The sequence below is a fragment of the Onychostoma macrolepis genome, chromosome 14 (assembly GCF_012432095.1).
Source record: "Onychostoma macrolepis isolate SWU-2019 chromosome 14, ASM1243209v1, whole genome shotgun sequence".
NCBI classification, from domain to species: domain Eukaryota; kingdom Metazoa; phylum Chordata; class Actinopteri; order Cypriniformes; family Cyprinidae; genus Onychostoma; species Onychostoma macrolepis.
The window spans coordinates 12107054-12127797 of record NC_081168.1 but is presented as its reverse complement, the minus strand read 5'-3'; the positions used below and the strand labels follow the sequence as shown (position 1 = coordinate 12127797).

At 37.6% G+C, this 20744-nt stretch overlaps 1 long non-coding RNA gene across 1 annotated transcript; it reads right to left on the bottom strand.

The window, feature by feature from the left end:
* Positions 1-1278: 1278 nt before the first annotated feature.
* Positions 1279-14466, bottom strand: LOC131552983 (uncharacterized). Its single transcript, XR_009274091.1, has 4 exons — positions 14265-14466; positions 8788-8838; positions 5693-5836; positions 1279-3736 (listed from the first exon to the last, which is right to left on the bottom strand). It is a non-coding gene; the product is annotated as an uncharacterized LOC131552983 (long non-coding RNA).
* Between the last annotated feature and the right edge of the window lie 6278 nt (positions 14467-20744).

Below are 20744 nucleotides of genomic sequence, written 5' to 3'. Positions count from 1 at the left end.
ATCAGACACTGCGATGAGCCTTTGTGGCCTGTTTTTTTTTTTTTTTTTTTTACAGTCTGTGACACACAGGCTGCTTCAGGAAAAGATCACGTTTCTTCCTGTTGTTTGAGCGCCAGCTGGTGGGCTGGGTTCAGTAATTGTATGCTTACTACGAGGGGTAAATGAAAGCCAATCCATTTGAAATAATATCAATGTGTTGTAACATAGAGCTATCCGACTGAGGGGATTGTATTGCAGGTCCCCCTGCGCTCACCGTGTATGTGTAATTACTGGAAAGACACGTGCTGCAGGAAAAGGAAGAATTCAAATCACCAGAGCAAACTGTAATACCCTTCTTTAACTTTAGGCTATACAGTTATTTAGTTAATTCATACAAAAATTAAACAGGTAGGTGCCGTTGTGGCAGACAAAATGGCAATGTTCATAACGAAATAAGGAATACGGAGTCCAAATACTTAATTAGTGCGTCTCATGAAACTGTAATGAAAAGTACAAGGCACCTTTACAAGTTCAGACACACCCAACACGCCAGAGCTCTGGAAATGCCCCCAGCATGTGGTGTCATCCACAGTCTCACAGATTTCTGACACACCCTATCTTAAACTGGTATTTGCTTTGACGTTTCGCAATGCACACTTAACACGCAGACAGCTACAGTGTTTTAACTGCATTAACCCTAGCGCAGAATCCATCAGAGAACAATGCTGAATGAAGGAGTGAGTGAGTGTGAATTATTCATGCTAAAGGATTAGCCACTCCTCATACATAAAATGAAAGGCCCATGATAGTCCCTAGACTTGCTTAATGACCTTAAGAATGGACCAGACTGTCAAGTAAATTTTAGTTCACTTTTCATGACTTTGTGGTTAATCTGTGCAATTTTCATAACGACATGCTATTTAAATTCCAGAATATCCACTGTAACTAGCGTGAGAGTCAGGCCTACTATTGAGACGTTGTTGTAAAATCAACTAAAATGGTGAAACCAGTTAAACAACACAGCTTGTAAAGCACTCAGAAGACATTTGACAGGTTATCAAATGTCTTTTGAGTGGGTGAGATGTATATTGTTGCAAAAAATGGACCCATTTGTGTTCACAAAGTAGAGTTGATGTCATTCTCTGAAGTATGGCTTCCTGGGACTTTTGTAAGTTTTGGAATGTTACAGATCGACATTTCTAAAAATGAAAATTCAGTATGCTTAGATACATACTAACCTCTCCGCCTTATTTTTCCCGTAAGAGCGGATGTGACCATTTTTAAATTGAATGTGTCCGGGTTCATTAGCTTCTAGCTATTTGTAGCTGTACAAAACAGCTTGTTTTGCTGCTTGATATTGCAAACTGATGTCTTACCATATTATTTAATGTATTATCTTAATTATGAACACAATGGTTTGTAGTGCAAACAGTTTTACCGTTTACTGTACTATGTTATTCTTCTCCTTATTTCCCTACAACGGCTAACGAACCGGAAGTGTTGCACATTCACAGAAAACGGCTTACTTCCATGTTGAAAAATAAGATGGATACATAACATTGACTTAGTAATATGGAAACTGGAATTTTCTTAGTTCCTAGTTGTTGAGTTAACATTAAGTTGAAAGACTGATGCAGGAATACTATGCTAACCGTAAAATAACGTTCTAATAACATTCCGAAAATTTTACAGTTTTACATTCTTGAAATGTTGCAAATTGGCATTCCTAGAATGTTGAGTTGTTAATGTAATTAAAGTGAAAGACTGTTGCAGGAACAGTATGCTAACCATAAAACAACGTTTTATTAAAGTGATGGAAACTAGACATATTTTAATGTTTCTAGAATATTGAGTTGTTAAATTAAGTTGAAAGTCTTTGTAGGGACATTATGCTTTCATTAAAACAATGTTTCACTAACACTAAGAAAACCAGACAAGTTTTTTTTTTCACATTTTTTTCACATTTTAAATTAAACAACCATAATATGTTTGAAAAACATGTTCAGAATGTACATTTGTTTGCCCTTGGTTGCTGATTAATTGCCTCTTAACCTAACAGTGTTTTTTTCTGTAATGTGTCACTACAAACACACACAGAGCACTCAATACTGCTTGTCTTACCCAGCACATGGTGGACAGTGTGGCAAATCACGGGAATTCTCACTCCAAATGGAATGGCAGTGTGTGGTCTTGGTTAAGCAGATGGCTAAAGACGTTTGGCCTTGGGAACATTGGCATTTGAATGAGAAAAATGGAGGGAAGAGGAAGAACACACCTTGGCATGCCAGGTGTGCCATGCTCAGATTAATCAGCTATGTGTGTGTCATTTCCACGGCATTACCAGCCATGCAAGTCCCTCCACCCTGTAGATCTCTTCCTCTGCGTCATATGTGCAAGTCTGAGCCAGAATGGAGAGTTTTGTGTTACATGTAGGTCAGAGTTTTGTACTAGCATTTACAGTCAACTTTATTTAAGCACATTTCAATGTGTTTTATACAACAACAGGTCATATAAAAGTAACTAAACTCCACCTTCAAAATCTGTCCAAAACCTGATGAAATGTTAGATTTTGATTAAATTCAAGCATTCCATCTAACTCATGTCTAAACATGTTACTGCACTCAGCTACCTAGATTTGCTGATCACAATAACCAATTCTAAAACAGCTTTTTTATTATTTCTTTAATGCTCCTAGACAGGTGTACTAGTCTATTGAGATTTTCATGTCGTTTGAACAGAGAATCATGACTCAGACTTTTATTGCTAAACTGCAGTCCACAAACAAAAGACCTGAGAAGCATGTTTACGGGTCATTTTTACAGTTGTAAATAGACATATTGCAAACCAAACCACAAATAACACACATAAAGAACAATACGCGTATTGTATATACATAATTCCTAAATTCCTAACACTGTTTTTCTTCTAAATGAATGAAATAAAGAAATAAAAATAAACCAAATGACATTGAAACATACAAAAATATCATATATGTATTTCATATATGTATAACATATTTTTTAAAAAGCAATATTTTCTCCTTTTCTCATAAACATTTTTTATTACATATTTTAGATACACTTAAATGTGGATACACTTCAGAATGGTGTAATAAAATTATATATATATATATATATATATATATATAAAAGTTACATTTTAGCTAGTTTCCAAAGTAACATCTCATTTTAATTTAGTTTAAATTCATGTATACTAAAATAGCACTGCCCAAAATCATTGTATATGTATTAAATTGTTAAATTAATAGCAAATATGCCCAGCCAGTTCACTATATTGGGCCAAAAAGAAACAACATAAAAGGCACTACACATAATAAGAATAAGAATAAAATCATATGAATAAAATATTTTGCTATGGCAAAGTTTCTTGACCTCAGGCCTATCTATTGTTGTTTCTGGTTATGTAGCTACGCTTTACGCAGATGTGCTGGAACCTAAAATAACACAGATGTAGAAAAACACAGAAAAGTTTGATTCAGCCTTGAAGCTACATAGTTTTATGCTGTCACTTATTTACCATCTTGTCGTCTGAAGCACACACAGCTGTCTTTGTATCAGCGTCTCTGCCAATGTGGATTCAGAGGCTCAGAATCAACAGAGCTGGATTCCACCAGGCAGCTGTTGGGCTGAACGTGACATGGTGCAACTCAGCACAGATCCTCGTGCTTTTCCCTTCCCCCTCCTCGCATGTAAGCAAACCATATCAACATTTATGCAACGGATGTCTTTCAGGAGACCTTGATGAGAGTAAGATTGATAAGAGTGAGAGTAGTTTTGAACTGCAATTGCTTTACAGTTTCTTGTTTACTATTATTCAAATATATATAATTGTCAGAGGGCCAGATGTGTGGATCTTTTTCTCCCACATTGGTGAACAGTAGGCCTATAAGAAATCTCACATAATGTATGAGCATCTACCACCCACTTAATCCTGAATGACTCACTGCACATAGGTGCCGGAGCTTCTGTATACAGGCGCTCGCTCAAATCTGTGTGTACAGCAGGATTATGAAACAATATCAAAAATACATTATTTAATGAATGGTCTCTTCGATTAGGCTATTGTCTTTCTTGATCACATTTGAAGTTACACAAATAGATGGGTTACCATACATGGTCTTATAGTAGGACTGCTTTGATATCTGTATTGTATAGGAAAAAAAAAAAAAAAGTATATAGCTCCAGTCACACTTCAGGAAATTCCTGTAATCTGAGCCACCACGTGTGGGCTGCAGTTTCCTTTTGAAACGCCTTACAATGTGAATGTGAATGTCTTATAGTGTGAATGTGAATGTGAATGTCTTATATATACAATGTGAATGTCTTATAGTAGGACTGCTTTGATATCTGTATTGTATAGGAAAAAATTAAAAAAAAGTATATAGCTCCAGTCACACTTCAGGAAATTCCTGTAATCTGAGCCACCACGTGTGGGCTGCAGTTTCCTTTTGAAACGCCTTACAATGTGAACTACGCCCCCCTGTGGACATTGTGTTTGATGTGCTGTACATTTTCACTAATAGGTGGCGCTGTTTTTCATGTCATTTGATAAATGCAACTTGCAAAGCAGTATAAACAATTATTTAAATAGGGATATATTTAAAAACGTCAGTGACAACACTTAAGATGAATAAACAATAATTTTATTGAAACATTGTAAAGGAGGTCAACATTAGTTCATGTATTTATGATGATCTTAAATTATGAATTTAAAACTATTGTTTAAATCTGTAGAGTATTCAAAATGTAATACATAATATTGTTGTCTTTAAAAATATAATCTCAGCAAAGACACATTAAATTGATCAAAAAAGACAGTAAGGATATTTATAATGTTACAAAAGATTTCTGTTTCAAATAAATGCTGTTCTTTTGAACTTTGTAATGATCAAAAATCCTGAAAAACATCACAGTTTCAAAAAGGAAGCAGCACGATAATACTAATAAATGTTTCTTGAGCACCAAATTAGCATACTAGAATGATTTCTGACAGATCATGTGATCAAGATTGAAGTAATGGCTGCTGAAAATTCAGCTTTGCCATCACATAAATAAATTACATGTCATGTTAAAATATATTAGAATAAAGAAGAGTTATTTTACATTTTAATAATATCACTAAATGTAGCCTTGGTGAGCATAAGAAATGCTAAATAAACCTTAAACTTTGGAGTGGCATATACATGTTACATTTTTGATATGTTAAAATGGAGTATAAGCAGTGATCATAGTAATACATGTGGTACAGCTAAAATATCATTTGATAAGTTGTCCAGCCCCACCCCCAAGAACAGTATTTCCAGGAATCCCCCTTATGATTGCCCAAGGGATTCCTGGGAAAACTGGACCCCGGGGATGGGGAAATGATGCAATGCATTGTGATGGAAGACTGGCAACAATGGAAGCACATTTAATTACCAAGACCTGGCCAACCAAATAAAGCTAATGTTAAACAACAATAGCTAGGCTACTACTAAATATAAGCGAGCATTTTATTCAATAGAAATCTCAGATTTGCAATGAAAAATCAAGGTATCTTGCGTTCAGAGTATTAGCAGGCAGTGCCCTTCCTCCCGAGCTACAGTGCTTCATCTCAGACTCCCAATTGACCAGAGATGCAGCACTGCACCTTGGGCCTGAGGACTGTAGGGCGAATGAATCATGCAGGACTCCTTTTGTGTTTTCCATCTTACCGTCTTTGATCAACATGGACTATGACCTCCTACGTCCTGTTGATTACATGGGAGGTGACTCAGTCTCATATTAAAGAACCAGAGGTTTGGATGAATTCCTCAGTTTGTCACCCAGCCAGCCGGTCTGACCTGCAGCTATTCAACCTAAAGATCAGGGGCAGAAGATGAATATTCAATTACACATGGATAGATGGTATGTATTTAGTATTTTATTTGAGATAAAAACATGAAAATTAATAAAAAGGAATATGACGGATGGATTTGTTTGGCCCAAGTTGATGGATGTTTTGTGGGGGAAGTGTTGTGGGTGTACAGGAAATGGCTTTGACCTACATGCCCTGATCTCCCTACAAACCTCTCAGCTTTTCCTTCCTATTCCAGTCTTGATCCTATGCTTTGGAATATGCCACCCAGGATAACAGAAAGCCTTTATGTAGTGATTCAGACACAAATAAGCTTGCCAGCCTGACAGCGGGATATTTAGCATGAGCTCTTGCCTCTGAAAGTGGCCGTCACCCAAGAAAAACCTTGGAGCTGCGGGACTCCAATCCACTGAACAAACAACTGCACACTCGCTCTGACTTCCAGCACTTTTCTTACCCCAGCGGTATACGGCACAGGCTGGCTCTGCTAGATCGGTGGTTACAGAACAGGATGTTTATTCCTACAGTGGACATCTGTACTCAAGTTCAAAGGCAACATCAATGCAGCCGTCTGCCGTAGTACCCCTGAGTCAGTGTACTGCAGAATGCGAGGCCACGCCCCTTTATACACAACCACATCCTCTGTCTCAATCAGACCAGTCCGCAGGGAAGCCGGGTTCAAGGGGACGTCCTTTCTCGTCCTATAAAATCCCAACCGAACAGAGGTGGTTAAACAGGCTGACTTGACACATACTTTAAGAAGCAAGATTCATAAACCTGTTAGAATCCAGCCCATCTTCTCTAAGTAGCTGATGACATGGTTCAAATATGTTTAAAAGAGTCTGAGCCCTTCCCAATCATGTGATAACACCACACTGGCATCTGCATAGGAGAAAATCCTCGCTTCAGTGCCGTCAGCTCTCTGAATGTGCTGCCGTCTGATGCTGTGGTGTGTGGAAACCACAAAATTCTACTGTATAGCACCTAGAGGCTAGAGCTGAGCTCATTCTCACAGACAGGCAACTCTTTGCACTCCTTCTATATATTTTGTGGATCGTTTTCACTTCTCCATCCAGGAAGCGGGTGTGATTATGCAGGATCATTCGCTCACTCTGACACAGCTCTCTAATGGCTTTTCCAGCAGGGCTGTGGTTAATGGAGAGAGATGAGGGCAGCAGGCATTAACAGACAGATATGCAGCTTATCCACAAGGTACTGTTCACAGTTTACAGTAAAATCCTTTGGAGAAGCACTCAAGGGCTCGGTTGACAAGCACGTCTGGCTCCACTTTGTTGCTGTTTATAGACTGAAATAAAGCACGGTGACCTATTTCTGAGTACAACAAAGGAAAAACTTCCACTTAGTCTTCCTTTTAAGTATATTATATAGAAGCCTGTTTCCGTTTCAGGTTAATTGTGAGGTGAAGTTACGAAAATAAGAAATAGTCACATTGCGATATATGAAGTCACCACTGTGAGATGTAGTCACAATTAAGAGATTTCAAGTCAAATTGTGAACTATTAAGTCACAGCTGTGAGATATAAAGTAACAAAATATTATAATTGTGAGATATAGTTACATTTATGAGATATAAAATAACTTAAATTCTGAGATTATAAAGTCATACTGTCAGTTATAATCACTACTGCAAGATGTAGAAATATTTAGTAGAGATAATTATGAAATCTAAATTTTACATTCTGAGATATAAAGTCAGAATTATTTAAAGTCAAATGTTGAGATATAAAATCACAAATAGGAGATACTGTCACAATTACAAGATTTACATTTTGAGATATAAAGTCACATTGTCAGTCACAAGTACAAGTCAAATTGTGAGACATAATGTTCCAAATGTGAGATATAGTCCCAATTATGAGATCTAAAATTGACATTCTGAGATATAAAGTCACAATCGCAAGATGTAAAAGTCAATTATGAGATAATGTCACAATTACAAGTAATACAATTACATTTTTGAGATATAAAGTCACAACTGTGTGAGATGTAAAGTAAAAGTGTGACAGATAAGGTCCAAAAAATTCAGATATTGTCACAATTATGAGATGCAAAATATTGAAATATAAAAGGTAACACTTTATTTCCACTTTAGTCCACTTTAGACATTCTACTAACAGTAAGTAACTTTGCAACTACATGTCAACTAGCAGTCATTAGAGTATTAGTAGACTGTCTGCTTAATATCTTCTAACACTTTGTTTTGATGGGTCCACAAAATACAATATACTGACTATGAGAAACTTTGCAAGTATATGCCAACATATTCTACTAACCCCAAGACCCTAAACAGTCTACTCTGAGAGTTAGTATACATGTAGTTGCAAATTAATGAGAATTAGTTGACATGTAGTTACAAAGTTACTTATAGTTAGTAGAAAGTCTAAAGTGGACTATCAAGATAAAGTGTAACCATATAAAATTTACATTCAGAGATAATAAACTGCAAGTCAAATTGTGACATAGACATAAGATATAAAAATGTACATTCTGAGATATAGTCACAACTGAGAGATTTAAAGTCAAATGTTGAAATATAGTCACAAATATGAGATACTGTCACAATTACAAGTTATACAATCTAGATTTAAGAAATAAAGTCACACTGTCACAAGTGCAAGATTTAAAGTCAAAATGTGAGATATAGTCACAATTATGAGATATAAAATTTACATATAGAGTCACAATTGCAAGATTTAATGTCAAATTGTGAGATATTGTCAAAATTACAAGATATAAAATGTACTATTTGCGATATAAAATCACATTGTAAAATATAAAGTTGCAACTGCAAGATTTAAAATTACATTGTGAGATAAAAAAGTTGCAATTACCTTTGTTATTATTTTTATACAGACACGGAAAGTGGAAACGGGCTTCCATAATGTAAAAAAAAATCTCAAGGATATGGAAAGGAATACAGTATGTTCTCACCTGAAGCATGTTGTGTCAACTGTCCATGTTGTGTTTCCCCCCCTGCAGACTCTGTAATGAGAGATGAAGTGATTTATCATAAACAGAAATTCCAGGATATTGTCATCATACTGCTAATTTGACCATTCCAGTGTCATGTGCAACAACTCTATGGAATAGCTCAGCCAAGAGCTACAAATATCAGTGATTTTCCACACATTTCTCAGTTGACTTTGTGTGAAAAGACTTTATCAACAATTATCCTCATAAGGTTTCAGAATGCCTCAGCCTTTGATAAGGAGGCTAAGAATCCCAACAAATCCCGCTTAATTGAATTTGTAGAGTATCAAATTGACTACAAAGCAGAAAGGCTCTTCCAAAAAAATGGGGGAAAAGTGGAGAAACAACATGAAAATTCCTAAGTCTTTTTCTGAGACTTTTCCAACAAGTGAGAGCTTTAGGTTGTCTCGTATCCCCCTTCTGGAATCTCCCTCAGCCCATATAAGGAATTCTGAAGGGATTTTATTTTGGGATAATGGAAAATGTAGCTGCGCTTTTGATAAACATTCACTCGTTCAGCCTCTTACGGCCAGTGATTGTGGAAGCAGATAGTTTGTCACTGCTCTGTGTGCCCTCCCCTCCCCCGGTCGCTCTCCGCCGCACTGCCTGCATACATTCCCTTTTCTAGTCACAGCCGGCAGGAGCCTGACGTAAAAGGCAAAAGAGAGCTGAAGGTGTAGAAGAAGCCAGAAAACTTAGTGGCAACCACGACTTCGAGGGATATCTGCCTGAGTATGTGTAGCCGAGGCCTTGGGTCTCGTATTTGACAGTTGTGAATATCCTTCTGAGATATTTTGGAGCCGGATGTCTCAGTTATTATTCCATGTGAGGGAAAACTCAACAAACACATCCTGCTCCCAGGCTCTATGCTTGTGGAGAAACTCATTCTGAACTACTGCCTAATAAGTGAGCCCCAATAACAAACATCACATCCTGTTGGTTAAACCCAAGTTCCCAGGCTCTGTCCTACTTGGGAGGCACGAGTTAAGTTTGTCTCACAATGGGAATAGACTGGATATGTGAAATAATGGTTATCCCATGTCCTATTTTTTTGTAAAGATACTTTTTCAAAATCCCCCGAAGTATGTTAATGGTTATTTCGAGCATGACATACAAAGAATGTCTCAGATTTCTTGGCATGTTGTGTTGTATGAGGCAGTTCTGGCGGTTTGGCTGTATGCTGAGGTGAACCTCACACACCTCCAATCACACCAGATGGCCTTCAGTTTCTACAAACGCTGACACACACACACATAGTCTGGCCATTTAGGAGGAAGTCTACAGTCCTGATCTAAAGATTGCCTAAGTGTTACCAGCTTTACACACTTCACAGCACGACAGCTGTTTTTTGCAATAGTTCAAAAAAACAAACCATTCCAGAGACAAAATAAAAAACAGAGAATGTGGCGAGAGTTTGAAAGTCACTTACTAATAGTGTACACATCTTTAACATTATTTTAGTTATTATTAACATTATTTTTAGTCTGTGTATAATATACATTTTTGAACCTGCACTGATTAAACATGAAACATGAAAAAAATAATTTTTAATATTATTTTACAGTAAGTTCTAAGAAAAGATGTTAGACATCTGGTGGCATTTACTCTGAAGAAAGATAGAGACAAATATCTTGGCAGCTACAGAAGAATTTGTAACTAAAATAAAAGTGAATATAAAATGAAATGAACATAAGACAATAATCTGAAACTTCAAAAAAACTGAAGAACTATTCATAATTAAAAGACAAAAAATAAAATATGACTAAATACATAAAAAAATTCAAAGCTATACTATACTTAGTAGTACACTTCTCATGAGACACTACAGCAGTGAATGGAAATGGCATTTGATCTGTGTAAATGTGTGAATGTGATCAGGAGAGAGAGAGGGATATGGTGAAGGAGTGAAAGAGAGAGTTATTACAGTGACAGGCCAGACTAGTGCCAAAACGCTCACCTCCACAGATGAGGCAGATGCTGTGTTTACACAGACACAGACTCTGGCTTGATAATGGAGCGCGCGAGCATGCCTAAACATTGCCTTTTAAGGTTCCCTCTCATTTCTCCCCATCTCCTTAAATCATCACGACAGGAAACGTGAAGGAGGGGAGGGAGGGCACCCCGCCTGTTACGTCTCTCTGCTCTGTCTAGCTCTTGAAGCTAATCTCTCTTCTGAAGATCAGGTTTATGCATGAACTACAAATGCAAACATTCATCCATTCCAATAGAACACAAATTAATAGCCGTTATCTACCTTTAGATTCTTTCGGGAAACATATGTAATTCATGAGGATGCATTGTTGTTTACTGAGAATGAGATGTAGTGTAATTAGAACAATACTATGGGGGTTGTTTGTTTGCTTGTGATCTTCTGCTCAGCACTTGTACTATGAAACTTGCCATTACAACCCCTTTTTACGCTTCACTGCTGTGATCAGAAATGATTTCAGTAAACATACACTGTGAAAAAGATATGGTAAAAACTTGCAGCTGTTTCTGTGAAAAATATGGAGACAACATGACCACCATAATTATTAATTAAAAGTCTATTTCATCACTTTTGGGGTAGCTAACACAACATTAAAACAATGTAATATATACAAACTAAACAGCAAAAAAGTAACAAACAACCTAATGTACATAACTGTTCAAATAAATAAGGAGAAACAGAAATATTTGTCATGGAGGGATTTTTTTTAATAATGTGACTATTTAAAAAACATGCAATTATTTATATTGATTGAACTAACAGTTAAATCTAGATCCCTCCATATTTAATAAGATAATTTACAACTAATTAACCCAGTTTTATTGTCACAGTTTTGCTTTTTTTCCCTGATAAAATAACAAATATATGAGAGAATATTAAGGCCAGATTTCTCAAATTTAGTTCTGAGAAAAGATGATAGCTATGTAGTGGCATTTAGCCTGGCAAAAAGAAGAAAGCTAGAAAGGCTGATTTATGCATTGTTTTTTGTTTGCATGTTACTTCTTGGGTCAATTTTATGCCTGATGCCTTCAGACTTTCTCTGCTAAAACATGCCATTCTCACATGCCACATCTTTCTTCAACAAATGTGATACGTTCATTTGACATGGATAAAAGGAAGGGAAAACATTTGCATTTGATGAAGAGATATGAGATCATTAACATTTCTCAGGTACATCTAAACATCATAAAAACCAACATCCCCTTTTACAAGCCAAAGGCCCAGCAGGAGCCCTTTACAGCCCAAAAAGGAACTGACAAACCCCTAAAGCATTCCTTAAACACAAGTAATTGGAATGTGGAGTGGTGTGTATGTGGAAAAAAACACTCCCAGACAGACAGGACAGCGCTCTCTATCAGCACCTCAGAGCTTAACTGGGGGGTGTGCTATAGTCCCTAAATGTCCCATGTGAGTTTTTAGGGGGCCTGAGGCTGTGTGTACCCATATGAGTGGGTGGACACGGGCTTTGGGTAGTCCCTGGTGAGCACCTAACCCCCCTTCTTTCCCTGTTCCCACTGTTCATGTGAAAGTGACCCTGGGAACTGGGGTCCCCAGGGGCTCGGGGAGGGGAGCAAGTGATGCGGGGGACAGGCCAAAGCACCAAGGCCACCACAGGGTCATGTGAAAGCACTCTGCTGTGATGGCTGCCAGACTTTTGACTCCTCAGAAAATAAATAATGCACTTCCTTTCCCTCCCTCACTGTCTCCAGCTCAATAACTCCCTCCATCCCTCTATCTAATCTGTGCATCTGTCCATCAACACACATGTGATGTTCATCCATCCAGAATAAGACTTACTGTATAATTCAGATTGGAATATAAGACTTTGAGAGTTACAGGATTTTGGGCGGCACTGGCAACAATACGATAAACAAATGTGCATGCAAAGGAAATGTTTCACAGCTAATGAGGAACTGTTGGTGCTCATTTGAACTTTTTCCAATATTGGGCTATATATATATATATATATATAATATTTAAATATGATAATATAGAAAATATAATATTTAAAATTATTTGAACATTTAAAAAATATATTTTATATAAAAATAAAATAAATGTTACAATCATTTTTAATAAATTTTTTTAAAAGATTTGAAACAGACAAACAAGCTAATAGATGGTTAATAGAGATATTGGTTTGAAATCACACAACAGTTGTAAACATCAATTGTTTATGTTGAATGCAACCAGATTGAGTGTGCTCAAAGTCTGTCATCAAAAATCTAAAAGTTATACCAAGATGGGCCATAACTGTTTTTTTAAGCTATTGGTGCAAACTTTCAGTCCTTCTACAATGTGTTCAAGCGGTAGATTAACATGTCTTTTACTTTATATGGGCATGCTAAGATTCAGCTCGAAAGTGTTGGAATGCATGTGTGTGTGTGTGTGTGTGTGTGCGTGCGTGTGCGTGTGAAAGACTCAGAGTGTGTTTCAGTAGGTCACCAGAGTGGCATCCCTGGACTAGGAAAGTTAAATGCTGACCCCAAGCCTAACAACAGCTGGCCACATCTGCTGGCTCTCCTCCTCCTCCGCTACCCCCATCTGATATTTGCAACAGGGTCTTTCCAGAAACAAAGGATGGGAGGAATGGAGGAGAGAGTGTGGGGGATGGAGGTCTGCCCCTCATTTCTCTTGCTCTAACAATTTCATTAGACACTGCTGCTGAGATATATTAGTAAACTTCCTAATGTGCTTATTGACAGGATATACTGCACATGGTGGAAAGTTGGTGTAGTCTGAGAACTTAGTGAGACGTTGAAAGTAGTAGATTTAAGTCGGTTTTCTGAAAATGTAAACAATAATTTCTTAATAGCGCACATGAAATTGAGTAAAACTACAATTGTGGGACATTTTGACTATAGTTTCTGATTCATCATCTGATTTCACAGAATTCAAGTTCAAAGTCAAGTTCAAAGGCCAGTTAAACAGCAGCCGGATCACATTCCCCAATGAAGCTTTCGAGACTGTGCTCTGTGAGGTCAATTCACATTTCGCTCCACTATCCCCAGGTGAACTCTCCTGTTACACTCCCTAGCACACACTCAGCCTGCAGCACGCAAGCACAATGCAAGTCATCTGCGATTCATCAATACCATTTGAAAACATAAAACTAGGTTTTCATGAGTAATTCCACCTTGTCTTAATCAGAGGACTTTGATTGAGCTTTGATTCATAAGTGCACTCCTACAGGAAAGCCACATTTGGTGATTCTTTCCTAGCACCCTATTGCTGTCAGTACCTGAAGGGGAAGCGCTCACTGTATCAGCAGAGTGTTTTTAGCCAGCTGGATCAGTGTCACCCTGCTCTCAATGACAGCTTGACATGCCTGGTATGTCTCAGTATCTCATGAGCAACATGAGCAATGACCAACCAACGAATTAATTTGCTACATTTACCTTCACGAACTGAGTCGAATGTTTATAATAGTAGGTTGAGATAGACTTACCGCAGTCTGTGTTTTGAAGAAGAAGGATCGTTCACACTGGTCCTGGCCGATTTGGTTGGGTGGGAGGGTGGTTGGATGTTTGGTGTCGGGATGGGTAGAGATGCAGAGAGGGGGTCCCCGCTCATGGACGCTGTGCTCTCCACCGTCTGAAGGGGGTTCCTGGTGCGAGGCTCCTTTTTGAAGCATGGCCGGCTTGGGGAGCAAAGACTTTTCTTTTACCTTATATGAGGCAAGGGGCCGGCTTACTATTAGAGCGGCACGTCAGGGAAAGCCTCCCGAGCTGCCTGATTGGCTGGTGTAAGAGCCCCCGTGACCCCGAGCTGTGACCCGCGGTGTGTGAGGATGAGAAGAGACGGGGAGGGAGGGCTCAGGCTAGGGGGCCGGGCCCGCCGTCTCAGCCTAAGGAAGGCACGTTTGACAATTTTCATATTTCTTCTAAATTTGGAGATTTCTGCCCGTGCTGGAGTCTTGGCCGGCCTCTCTGAGAGTCCATGTGGAAACCATTAACAACAGAGGGCTCCTTGCCATTCCTGCCTGGGAACACATGGGCTCTGCGCAGACACAGTTATTTAAAATAATTAACTTCCTCTCAAAAGCACTGCTCTTCCCCATATGGGAAAGCATTTGCTTACAGAATGCTGGGAATCATATACAAGTCACAATTAGAAAAGAGTTAGAGAGGGGGTAAAAAAAAGAGAGAGAAAGAGGTTTGTTTATTTTCCTCAAGGATCGCAGTTGGGCTCAAAAACTGGGTCTTCACACAAAGGCGTTCTCTGTTGGCGGCTGTTCAAACTGTAACCAGATAAAACGTCACAATAAATTTGGACAAATCAGAATATCAAGCCAAAATTGTAACTTTATATCACAGTGTACAAAAAGCCAGAGCAAGTTGTCACACTTTTTACTCTATTGATTATTATACACATCCTAAAGTCATGGCTGTAAAAACACTTCAGTGGTTATTGCCCAGAAAAAAAGACCCAGTGTGGGTTTATTATTTTCACTTGTTTACCAAATACAAATTTCTTAATGGCATCCATGGTCGCATTAAGAACTTTTTAACATCAATGGAACCTTTTCAATGCGCAAAGGGTTCTTTATAGTGGAAAAAGGTTCTTTAGATTATTGAAATGTTCTTCAAATTAAGAAAAAAAACTGTTAAGTGAAAAGTTCTTTGGGGAACCAAAAATGGTTCTTCTATAAAAACTCACTTTTAGAACTAAAACTATTTTGATATTTTAATTTTAGTTTGGAGGACAGAAATCATGTGTTATTTTTAAATAAATATCCTAGTTATGAAGTAGATAGTTTGAAACCAACCACTGCTAGACTTTTGCCTCAAAACCTTCCGAGACGTAACCCTTGTGACAACTTTCCTGTGTGACATCTAGTCTTGGGCTTCTCTATACATCTGAAAAATATTTAGATGAAGCCGTTGTATGTTTTTCCTTTCATGACACAAAGATTAACGGCAGTGAAATGGCCATCTTCAGGATGATGGACATTATGTGTGTAACAGGCCTAGGGAAAACTGTTATCTAATAATATAACATGGCTCTGGAGATCATCATTACACTGACCACTGGCAACACAAACAGTTCGCTAATGAAATCACACACCCACAAGGATAAACTGGAATCTGTGTGGTAATGATTAATCTATTAGCCAATTAGCGTTTTTCTGTGGAGGTCTTCAGATGGCCAGATTTGATATTCTTTAGGTTTGTTTTTGTATTTATTTAATTGTAATGTAAAACTCAGTGTTGTCTTACATATGCTGACCCCTTTCTAATTCTGAGAATGTACATATAAGCAGCAGACCTTCAAAAACCAGACATTCATTCACACCGCGTCTCGGCATCAATGGACCAAGACATCTGCTGAGAGCAGAGATAAGAGCAATTATAAAGGAAAGCAAGACAAAGCCATGACCTTGGGCCGTGCTTGCCGCCAGATGAATTTTCCATGTTGAGCCACGGAGGTCAAAGAGGCAGATTGGATATGGCTAAAGAGAGAGCGAGGGGGTGCTGAGGTCTGTCTGTGAAATGTCCATCACGGTTAGATCGCCTTTTCGTCCTCGTCCATAAAGGAGCCTGCAAAAGACTAATGTTTAGAGGGGCTGTCTCCTCCAGACCCATGCTCTGGAAAGACTAAAATTAGACAGGAGTGAAGTGGAGAAGCGTGACAAGACTGTGTCAGTGTGAGCCATTGTTCGGCGAGTCCTTCATTAGCTTCAGCGAGTGGCAGAAGAGGTCGCCCCCTAGCTCTCACCGAGAAGTCTTAAAAAGGCAATGTTTGGGGAAGATTCTCTGTTTACATCTGGAGAAACGGGGGCTTTTAAAAACAGCAGCCAACCCGTGCCTCGTGGCTTGGCAGCCCTGAGCGTTAATGGCCTGGCTGATGAGTTCTTTTCCTCCAAATAGAGAGCGTCATACAAGTGGAGCGTAGCAGTGTAATTTCCCGCTTTGCTAGATTTCTTTATTTTATGATATTTGAATAATTGCTCTGAATGCATTTTATTCTTTTTATGGTGTCAAAATGATGATGTATATAGCTGAAAAAACAAGGTTTTTAAATGCAAAAATAATGTATGTTTTAAACAAAATGGAAAGGATTATAAAACGTTTTTCTCACCAAGAGATTTTTTTGTCAGCAATTACTTTGCAATACCTATATTTATGTCAATAAATTCAAAAGGATATTTTAAAATATCAAAGCTGGCCATCTGAAAACATTTATAGAAAAGCATAAAACAATAAAGAGGTGAAGAACAATTTCATAAAAACCTTTGTTTTTGTGCAATTAAAAACATCTCTCTTTTTTGCAAATAAATGCATCATTTTAACTCTACACCCATATGATTTGAAGCTGTTTTCTGCCACAGACTTTGAGCCCACACAGCACAGAACAGAACAACATGTTTAGTTCTAGTGATAGATGACTCGTTGAGACTCGTACACAGCTCAAATATACAAAGATGAATACAATCTGCAAGACTGTTTACATTAATGTGTATTTTTGGGGGGCTCTTGCTTGGGTTAACAAACTGTGACGGACTGATTCTGAACTTTTAAGTTAACAATACAGGTAACATCTTGAAACCATTGCAAAAACTGGAAATTCTGAGACCAATTTTACAGTCCATTTCCATGAAAAATATCATACTGGTGTCTTTAATTAGTGGACCTTGCAAGAGGTTCAGCATGTGACTCATCCCGAAACATTCGTTATATGACATATAAAAGAGTTAAAAAAATATTTCCATTTCAAAAAAGTGCTGTTCTTTTGATCCTTTTTATCAAAGAATCTTGAAAAAATGTGGCACGGTTTCCACAAAAATACAACTGAACAATTGATTTCAACACTGATAATAAGAAAATATATCTAGAGCACCAAATCAGAATATTAGAATGATTTCTAAAAGATCATGTGACACTGAAGACTGTAATGATGATGAAAGCCTTGTCATCACAGGAATACATTACAAATATAAAACAGCTATTATTACTGTTTTTACTGTATCTTTGATCAAATATATGCAGCCTTGGAGAGCATAAGAGACTTCTTTCTTTTTTTAACCTACAACTTTAAGGAAGGGATTTGAGTCATATTTGTGGACCACATAAATACAAGCATTTTTGTAACATAGGCTAGTAAAACAAAGTACGTTAAAATGACTGTATGAATGAATTTGTTAAAAATGATCCCTAAGTAATTACAAAAGGCAGTGAGATTTCAGTGGCAAGCAACTCAAAGTTGTGATTCTCAAAAAGCATCCTTTTATCAGGAGAGGTGGCACAGAGCCCACTGCAAACATAAACATTTCAGCTTGGTCAGATGAACCACTCTGCAGAGGATACAGCAGGTCATTGACTCAAAATAGATAAAGAGGACAAGTCTTGATATCATAATATGTACGTTTATTTTTGTATCCTCTGATGCTTGCATGGCGATTTATGAAAGCTAGTGCATTAGCAGTGACCCAGAAATAACAAAAAGGGCATTGAAGAGCATCACACGAAAATAAGATTTCAGATCTACACTTCCATTTGCCAATAATTTAAAGAAAGTTACTTACTGCGATTGGCTTATGGACATTTCTATCAAGTCCATTAACCAAGCTAAATGTTATAAATGTATGTTTATCACATAAGAGTCATATCTCTGCGCTGTCCTCTGAATGACCTCTCTGTACGGCAGGAATACCTTGCAGTAGATCACTGTTCCTTGGCCATACTCATATGACAGACATTGGATTATCTCTACACGCTCAAGATTCATTTGCTTTACCTTCACATGCCCTGAAGGAAGAGAGCCAGCCAAGGTGTCTAATTTAACTGGCCTGTCACATCTGGTTGTACTTACGTCCACCAGAGCAGGTTCAGCACATCCTTTAGCACGTAGCCAGGGAGGTAAATGACAAAAGCCATGCGCGCACACATGGCAGGATGTATCAGCAAAGGGAGAACAATAGATTCCCAGTGCCTGACAGCTGGAGCTGTGCTCTGTGTTTGATGGAGACCAGTGGGGTGTTCTCATTCTTTACATGTAGTCCTGCAGCACTGTTTATACTACATCTGACACCACTGGATCATACAGGTTTCTTTGTACAGTGGATTCAAAAGTCTAAGACCACTTGTGAAAATACATTTACAGCATATTAATTACTCAACCCTCATGTTGTTCCAAAGCTGTAAGACCTTCGTTCAACACAAATTAAAATATTTTTTGAAATCTGAGAGCTTTCAGACCCTGCATAGACAGCAATGGAACTACCACGTTCAAGGCCCAGAAAGGTAGTAAGGACATCATTAAAATAGTCCATGAGACATCATGTTCAACCACAATGTTATGAAGCTACAAGAATACTTTTTGTGAACATACATCAAAGACTGACATGGAAGAGAAGCAATTGTTGAATAAAATTTATATTTTTGTTTTCTTTGTGCACAAAAAGTATTCTCGTAGCTTCATAACATTATGGTTGAACCACTGATTTTACATGGACTATTTTAACGATGTTCTTACTACCTTTCCGTAGTCAGTTTAGTTGCTGTCAGGGTCAGAAAGCATTTGGATTTCATTAAAAAAATATCTTAATTTGTGTTACAATGATGAACAAAGGTCTTACAGGTTTGGAATGACATGAGGGTGAGTAATTAATGACATGATTTTTATTTTCGGGGAACTATCCTTTTAAGCAATGTGACCTACTGTCAATTTTTTTTTTTTTTTTTTTTAAGAATATAATGAGAAAAAGAAGTTTATTTTAGACAATGTTATACTTTTTCCCCATATCATTTTAATGCAACTGCCAGAAATGTACTACAGAAGTGTTCACGACCATTTAAAAAACAATACAAAAAAAAATAAAATAATAATAATTACAGTTTCCACCCTATAAAATATGTGTATCCATTATAAAAAATTCCCATGGAGATTTGCATCTTTGTAATGAGTAAATGAGTCAAAACAGTAGCTGAGGTGTTTTTGAGTGTACACTAGTCAGATAATGTTAGTATGTAAAAATTCATTGCATCATGTTTTATAGCTTTTAGAGGTCTCTAAGACACAAAACATTTTTATGGAAGCTATTTAAAGCACATTATCAAACTGAAATGTTGTTTATAAGCAGTTGTCAGGAGATGAGGAAAAGTCAAACACATTCAGCATATTTCAGTCTTCTTGTTTTTTAAAAATATTGAAAAGGCCTTGGGATCTCTCAGGCCCTAAAAGAACACGAAGGTTAAATATCTCTTCATTTTACATCATTGCTTTTATTTATCTTAAACAACTCAAAATCCTAAAACTTTTTGTGCATCTCCTGATTTAAATGAAAATGGCAGCTTTTTATTGTGCTCTGACTTTTATTCCACTGTACATTCATGACTGGCCTTTATTTACATAAAGACTAGCTTAGCTACACTTCCCTTTTCTCTGAAAACTATCTGCAAACGCTCTGAAGATGATAAAGCTTTCAGCTCGGAGGCGTTTTTTCTCTTTATAAGGCTTTGACTCTTAACATTTCAACATGGTGCATTAACCCCTAAGATGTTTGTCCTCCCTTTGAGAATGCATTACGTCACCAACCACTTGCATCTTTTGCCCTTAACCGAGGAAGGAGAAGGAATGTGAGGGGCTGGAAAACAAATAATGCTGGAAAAAAAAAAAAAAAACTCCTTGGAGTTTAATTAGCTGGAATGGGACAAAGGAGGAAAAACTCCATCAGGAAATTAGACTCAATGAGACCAGCTGCAACCTGACTGTATTGATTCATGCAGTCAATCCATGCAAAGATGATCGATGTACTCACAATGTAAAAATGACTCTTGTCTGAAGCAGCCTGTTTTGTGAGGATTATTTTTCGAACAATATAACAGAGCATAGTAAGTGGCTCTGGAGGGCCTCAGAGAGAGGAAATGATGTTTATGTGAACTGTAAACAACAACAAGAGACAATTCGAAGCGCAAGCTGACAAAAG